The sequence below is a fragment of the Cavia porcellus genome, unplaced genomic scaffold (genome assembly GCF_034190915.1).
Source record: "Cavia porcellus strain 051 isolate PalLab524CR breed Dunkin Hartley unplaced genomic scaffold, mCavPor4.1 scaffold_32, whole genome shotgun sequence".
Classification (NCBI taxonomy): domain Eukaryota; kingdom Metazoa; phylum Chordata; class Mammalia; order Rodentia; family Caviidae; genus Cavia; species Cavia porcellus.
Genome location: NW_026947515.1, coordinates 37,488,717 through 37,496,031, shown reverse-complemented (window position 1 = coordinate 37,496,031; position 7,315 = coordinate 37,488,717). Strand labels below are relative to the sequence as shown.

At 50.1% G+C, this 7,315-nt stretch overlaps 1 long non-coding RNA gene across 1 annotated transcript; it reads right to left on the bottom strand.

Annotated features, from left to right (window-relative positions):
* Positions 1-1,383: 1,383 nt before the first annotated feature.
* LOC111755734 (uncharacterized) lies at positions 1,384-7,308 on the bottom strand. Its single transcript, XR_002790300.2, has 3 exons — positions 5,999-7,308; positions 4,511-4,691; positions 1,384-3,305 (listed from the first exon to the last, which is right to left on the bottom strand). It is a non-coding gene; the product is annotated as an uncharacterized LOC111755734 (long non-coding RNA).
* Between the last annotated feature and the right edge of the window lie 7 nt (positions 7,309-7,315).

The following is a 7,315-nucleotide window of genomic DNA, read 5'->3' as shown; positions in this document are numbered from 1 at the left end:
GGAGGATTGAAGTTTTGAGGCCAGCCTGGGCAATTTAGTGACTTATTGAGACTGTCTCAAAGGAAAAAATGAAAAGGGGCTGGGGATATAGCTCAGTATGAAGGCCCTGAGTTTAATCCCCAATACCCCCAAATAAACATAATAAATAAGAATATACCTGTATGTGAGCAGTACTGTCCTGCACCTAATGTTTGTGTGAGGAGGTACTGGGGATTGAACTTGGGGCCTTAATGCTTGGATTATATCCCGTAGCCCTTTTTTTATTTTGAGACAGCATCTTGCTAAGTAGCCCCCCTAGGGCTCAGACTTGTGGTTTTCCTGTCTCAGCCTCCCAGAATGCAAGGATTACAGACGTGCACCACCAGACCTGGCTCTTGCACCTAACTTTTTGACCAAGCATGGGAGTGTGGTGGCGTGAGCCTCAAGCTCAGCTCAGGTCAGTTCACAGCAGTATCTCACAGGGTAATCGAGGAGATTAACTGAGACAATCAAAGTGCTGGGGAGACCTATGTTGAAGGCTCAGTGCCCAACATGTTTGTCTGTTTTTGTTTGTTTGTTTGTCTTTTTCCTTTTTACCGGTACCAGGGATCGAACTCACGACTGTCTACTTGCAAGGAAGGGACTTATGCCGCTGAGCTAAACCCCCAGCCCCCTGTTTTGTCTGTTTAACATCCACCATTTTTCTGGTAACGGCACCCCCATCCTCCCTGGGAGGCCCTTTCCTGTTAGCCCTGTGGTCAGCAGGTACCCCCTCCTGCCCATCAGTATCTCTGCTGGCCAGGCAGCCCCTAGCTCAGGCCTGGCCAACAAAAGCACTTGTCCATTTGCCCAACCACACTGATGGTTCAGGCATAAACCTTGATAAGCCAGCAGGAGAAATCCTGCTGTAAACTCAAATGCTTAAAACAGCCATGCAGCAGCTGCGTAATTATTCAGGCCAATGGGAAACACTGGGAAGTCCAGCAATAGGTAATACAGAGAATCTAGTGGATGATAAGGGTATCACCTAAAAGTAAGCCAGAAACTGCTGGGTGTGTACCCAAAAGAATTGAAACAGCCCATATTCAGACACCATGTCAGTAGCAAGATTAGTCACAGAGCCCAAAGGCAGAGCGGACTGTGCGCTCTGCGTGGGAGCACAGGTGAACCAAACTGGCTCCCACATGCACTGGGCACTGCAGGGCTACCGAAGGAAGCAGGTCCTGTGGGGCTGGGGATGAGAGGGGAGACAGTGAGCAAAGGGGCCCAGTGGGATACCAAGGTAATTTCTGACACTCCCTAGCACACCAGGGTAAATGTGGTTGACAACATGCATTGATTGTTTCAAAACAGCTACTAAAAAGGATTTTCAACACAAATAGTAGGTATTTGACATGACAGATATGCCAGTTAACCTGATCTGTTTATTATACATTGTGTACTTGCTTTAAAATGTCAAGCCAGACCCCACAAACATGTATAGTTACTATGCGTCAATTAAAAACAGAAATATAAGCTGGGCATGGTGGCATATTTCTGTAATCCCAGCACTTGGGAGACCGAGGCAGGAGGATTGCTGCAAGTTCAAGGCGATTTAGCTCAGCGGCATAAGTGCCTGCCTGGCAAGCACGAGGTTCTGAGTTTGATCCTTGTTACAAAAAAACACAAAACAATAACAACAACAAAAACATGAGTTCAAGGCCAGCCTGAACTATATAGTGGAACCCTGTCTCAAAAAGACAAACAAAGGGGCTGGGGATTTAGCTCAGCAGCATAAGCGCCTGCCTTACAAGCAGGCAGTCGTGAGTTTGATCCCTGGTACCAAAAAAAGACAAAAAAAAAAAAAAAAAACCCAGACAAATGAATAAATAAAAATAGAAATGGTGGGGATGTAGCTCCGCGCAAAAGCCCTGTGTTGTCTGTAGTACTGCTAACAAAACTGGTTACACATCCACCAAAATTGCAGTAACCAAAACAACAAACAGCTATGCCCTTGGACGCAGAATTTTCATATGTAGGAATTAATCCTGTGTATTTGCATATAGGTAAAGTGGGAAAGTATAGGTTATTCTTTGCAGCTTTGCGTATTTTGGCAGAAAGTCAGAAACTACCTAAATGACTATCTAGAGAGAACTGGTTAAATGATAATATAGCAGCTGGACATGGTGGCTCCTGCCTGTAATCCCAGCACTCAGGAGGCCGAGGCAGGAGGATCACTGGAGTTCGAGGCCAGCCTGTGCTACACAGTGAGCTCAAGGCCAGCCTGGACTGCTTTGAGGCCCTGTCTCAAAAAGAAAAAATAAATTATAATATAACTATATAGTGGATGCAGTACTAGGCCAGAAGCAAAAAGTGGATTCTGTGCACCGTCATGGAATATTCTCCAAGATGCATGAAGTCATCAAAGCCAAGTGCGGAACGATGCACACAGTGTGCTTCATCAGTGGGGAGAAGCAGCGGATTAGCCGGGTGGCGGTATACGCTTGTAATCCAGCTGCGCTGCAGGCTGATGCAGGAGGACTGCAAGTGTGAGGCCAGCTTGGGCCATTTATCAACATTTCTTCCAAAACAAAATAAAAAAGACTAGACACATAGTTCGTGGCTCCCTAAATTCAATCCTTAGTATTTAAAAAAAAAAAGAAAGAAAGAAAGAAAAAGCAGGGGATTTAGCTCAGCGGCATAAGCGCCTGCCTTGCAAGCAGGCAGTTGTGAGTTCGATCCCCGATACCGATAAAAAGGAAAAAGACAAAAAAAAAAAAAGGCAAAGTGGAAAATTATGGACATGATGGTTTATATACAGGTAACTGGGGAAATTGGTTGTTGTAAGGAAGCAGACGGAGCTGCTGGGGTACAAGGAGAGTTCTGAACTATGCTCCGGTCCGGTGCTGCAGCTCAGACCCCGGCACCTGGTTAGTTTGCCCAGGCTGGTTCTGCCTCAGCCTCACAGTTAATTGGAATCTTGACTCTGGCCTTAGTGCCTGGTTTATATGCTTTTTTGAACTTTTCCCATTTTGAACATAAATTTTAAAAATATACAACCTGTAACACTGTATCAGATGCCAGCATGCAGCTGCGAGCACTGAGGTCTAGCATTGAAACTGAGGCGGAGGCGAGGAGCGCGGAAGAACACCCACCGAGTACCTGAAGCTGCTCTGCGTATGTCTGTGCCAGTCATGCGCGCCGTCGGATTCTTCCTTTTGGTTTAAATCTGTCTGAGTCCGCTTCACGACTGTCTTGGTCATTAAGTTCATCGCAGCAAGGCTGGACTGTGTTTTAAGGATCTCTTTTCCTGTGTGTTATTGTAGCTTCTGAAGCTGGCACATTGCCTGGCATTGTAGAATGAAAAAGCTGTGGTTAAACAAATAAGGGAAATGAAGCCCAAGAAAAAAGCTCCATGATACCATTCAGAGTGGGACTACAGCTAGAACCCCAAGTTTCCTAGTTGCCAGGGCCAATCAGATGACTCAGTCTAATGTGTGTTTATTGAGCATGTACTATGTGCTAGACTCTGGGCATAGCGCACAATATGGAAGGATATAAAGGCATAGATTCTTGATAGCTATTTTTTTGTGTGTGCTGGAAATGGAACCCAGGCAGGCACTGCACTGCTGAGCTCTATCTCCAGCCCTGTAGCTATACTGTTTGGAAGGGGATTTTCTCCTCCCATCAGACAAGCTTGTTGTAAACCTTATGAATCTCTAATGAGTAGTGATTGGAAAGAAGGGACCAGATGGCCTCCCAGGCTCTCTGTCCCCAAAGACTGATGAGCCTGGATCTTATCCTGCACACACCAGAGCTCTGGGAAAGACGCATCACGGCCCACACTTGCCTGCTCTGCTGTAGTGAAGAGCCGTCTCCCTGTCCAGACTCACAGCAAGTGATCAGATTTTCACCAGCCCAAGCAGGACTGCCCTCCGGGAACACTGAGCACACAGGTCCTGTCCAAGTTCATCTCCCCAGGACAGGCGACTAGGAGCCTATCCGCCTGCTGGGTTCTTTTTTATGTGTTTTAGAGCTTCTTTTAAATATGTAAAATTTCTTTTGTAGTCAAACCCAGGGCTTCTGGGTTAGTCAAATGCTGTACCATTGAGCTCCCAAGTTTTTATAAAGATCTTTTTTTGGTAGTTGTCTTTTGAAATCCTCCTAAGACAAGCCCAGCACAATGGTGCACAGCTGTGACCCCAGCACTCTGGAGGTTGAGGCGGGGGATCGCTGTGAGTCTGAGAGCAGCCTGGGTTACATAAGTGAGTTCAAGGCCAGCCTGAACTGCAGAGCAAGACCCTATCTCAACCCCACCTCCAAAACCACAGGACAGTAAGTGCCCCTGCACCCTACACACACCCCTTTCCTTCCCTTGGGCTCTTGGTGGCTCCTCAGTAAATATGAACAGAGAGCCCAGAACTAACAAATATCAGAGGAAAGCCTCCAAAAACGAGACCCTCCTATACACACACACAAAGGAAGGAAAAAGGAAAGACAGAAAAAGCAAGACAGAGAAAAGAAAGCAGAGTACTCCAGGCAGTCCGGTTACCCGTTTGGCTCTCCTGAGGTCCCTGGCTTTTCCCTTTTGTTGTGGAGCCCAGCGCTTAACCCGCAGTGGAGGAACCCTTCTCAGCCACAGGGCTCCTCAAAAGTCACAAGATTTGAACACGTGGCTTCACTGGCAGCAGAGTTCATGTCCTAACCCCATGTCAGGTACCATTCCACGGCTCCTAGTAATTAGAAGATCTTTGTAAGCTGCACTGAGGGACACACAAGGTCCTTGAAGTTAATTACTAGTTCAGTCAGGTTTGATTCCAGGAGGGTGAGGCAAGGCCATGAGTCACCGGGGAAATGACCCCGCCTCCTTCTGTCCTAACTTTTGAATTTTTTTTTGTCTTTTTGAGACAGAGTCTCTGTGCAGCTCAGGCTGGCCTTGAGCTCACTTTGTAGCCCAGGCTGGTCTCAAACTCGAAACGATCCTCCTGCCTCAGCCTCCCCAGTGCTGGGATGACAGGCGTGAGCCACCAGGCTTTTTCAAGATTTTTTTTTTTTTTAATGGTACCAGGGATCAAACTCATGACTGTGCAATTGCAAGGCAGGTGCTTATGCCGCTGAGCTAAATCCCCAGCCGTCCTTTTAAACCAGCAGTTGTCTACAGAGGGGAAAACAAAGCAAACTTCTCTAGTTGCAGGCCTCAGAACCCCAGGAGGCGTTTGCTGGGAATGAACCTTGCGCTAATACACTACTTTTCTGGTTTGCCTCCCCGGTATTTTGGGTCTTGGTTTTACCTGCTGTCAGAAAACATTCTCTTACTCATTTCCAGGTGAGCTCTCTGTCATCACACCTCACCCTTCTCCCGCCTTGCCTCCCCCGTGGATCTAAATTTGGAGTTTCTTAGCACCGCAGCTAGGTGGGGCGGGAGGGGCTGCCGCGGAGAGGCCTCTCCCAGCCGCATCCTCTGGGGTCCCCACCTCCACGGCTCCTTCATGCTGTTGCTACCCCCAGGATCCACTGGCAAGAGCAATGTGCCAGCTTTCCAAAGCCACGCCCCGTGGCCTGGCCTTTCCGCATGCATCTGGGGCTCCGTCTTTCCCACATTCTGTGGACGTGGCCAGCAAATGTGGGAATCAGACCTGAAGCAGACTCTCACTGTCTTGCCTGGTTTGCCTGCAAGGTTCCCTCCAGCTAGCGACAGAGATTGATGTAGGTGGGGGACTCTGCCTGTGCTACCTCCTTCTACCCTCCCTGTTTTGTACCCAGACACTGAGCCTTCTCAACTTCAAAGTCTGGATCTGGCATCTTCGTTCTTTGACTAGAAAGCAGAGTGATTTTAGGGCCCAAAAGCCAGAGCCAGCTCCTCACACTGAGACCCCGAGGAAGCTGCTTTTCTTTTCACAGAGGCAGGGCCAGCTCAGGCAGCCTGTGTCAGCACAGAGGACTGGAGACCAGGCTGTTTCTGGGGGGAAAGCAGCTGAGAGCATTTCATCTCCGACTGGGCTGAATCCCCACACCCAGCACACACTCCCTGCTCACTCACCTCCCCCAGACAGCTGGGAAATGACACCTCTGGTGACAGAGCCGGTCCCTGGGCTTCTGCCCAGAGGGGGTGGGGCACTGCAGTGGAGGAAGCTCTCACACCCGGAGGCCCTGGGAGGCCTGGATTGGAGAGAGAAGAAGCCAGCTCCTGTCTGCCTCAGAGATTGAGAGGAAATGCCCCTGCCGCATTTCTAGGGATGCAGCGAGCCCTCCTCCGTGCCTCCTTCACCCCCTTTCCCCACCAGATAGTCCACTGGTCCTGTTTTGTCCGAGAGGTTGGGTAGCGGTATGCTCAGCTGCTGGATCCATTTAAAGCACCTAAATGGAAAACAGTCAGAGATGTACTGTGTCATCCACGTCATGCCATTTACTATTATTATTATTTTGGTTTTATTGAAACAGGGTCGCACTATGTAGCCCAAGCTGGCCTCGGACTCATGGTAATCCTCCTGCCTCAGCCTTGCTTGTGCTGGGATTCACCACACCTGGCTAGATCATACCATTTAACAAATACATATTTAGTACCTAGTATGTACCAAGTTTAGGAGAGGATGGAATCTAAGTCGCACCTGTGAAGCTAATCCACATGTAAAATGGCACCTATAACCCTGGTACTGCAGGTGCTGTCCTTGTCTACTGTCCTCTTTTGGCCCAGGTCCTGCACCTGGGACCAAAGACTGAGCCATGTCTTGTGTCAGGACAGCTGGGGGAAGAGCTAGGTTCTGGTCAGCCTGCAGCCCCACGCCAATACCTCCAATGATGGCCTGTGCCCTCCTCCCTGGAGCCTTTAATTTACCCACAGAGGGCCTGTTTAGCTTGCCTAGGAGAACCCTCAGGTCTGACCTGTGAGGCTTCCACAGCTGGCAGCCTCTCTTGGGAATGGCTGGAGCCAGAGACCAGGGGTGCAGGGGATATGGGATGTGTTATGCTCATTCATCCCTGAGCTTCCTTGGGACATCACCTTGCAGGGTGAGGGAGTGAGCCCAACTTCCCCCACTCCGCTCCAGCTAGGAGCAGGGTCCCAGCTGTCCACACGGCTGGAGCACGGGCACTGGCCCCTTCCCAGTCCATCCCGGTGCTGACCCCGGTCTGGGCGACCCTTCGGGCTGGCTGGGGACTAGCTAGCCCGTTTCACTGCTGGGCAGGATGTGGTTTGCGGTAAGGTGGGAGCTAGCCGCGGTGCGGCGGAAGGTGACAGAAGGCTTGGGGTGGCTGTGACCGGCGCGGGTGCGCGGGGCGCAGCCGGCAGCCAGGGGTCCCCTTGCGAGGGGCGGGCGCCCAGGCCGAGCTCCAGCCCGCGCCCCGCCCCGCCCCGCTC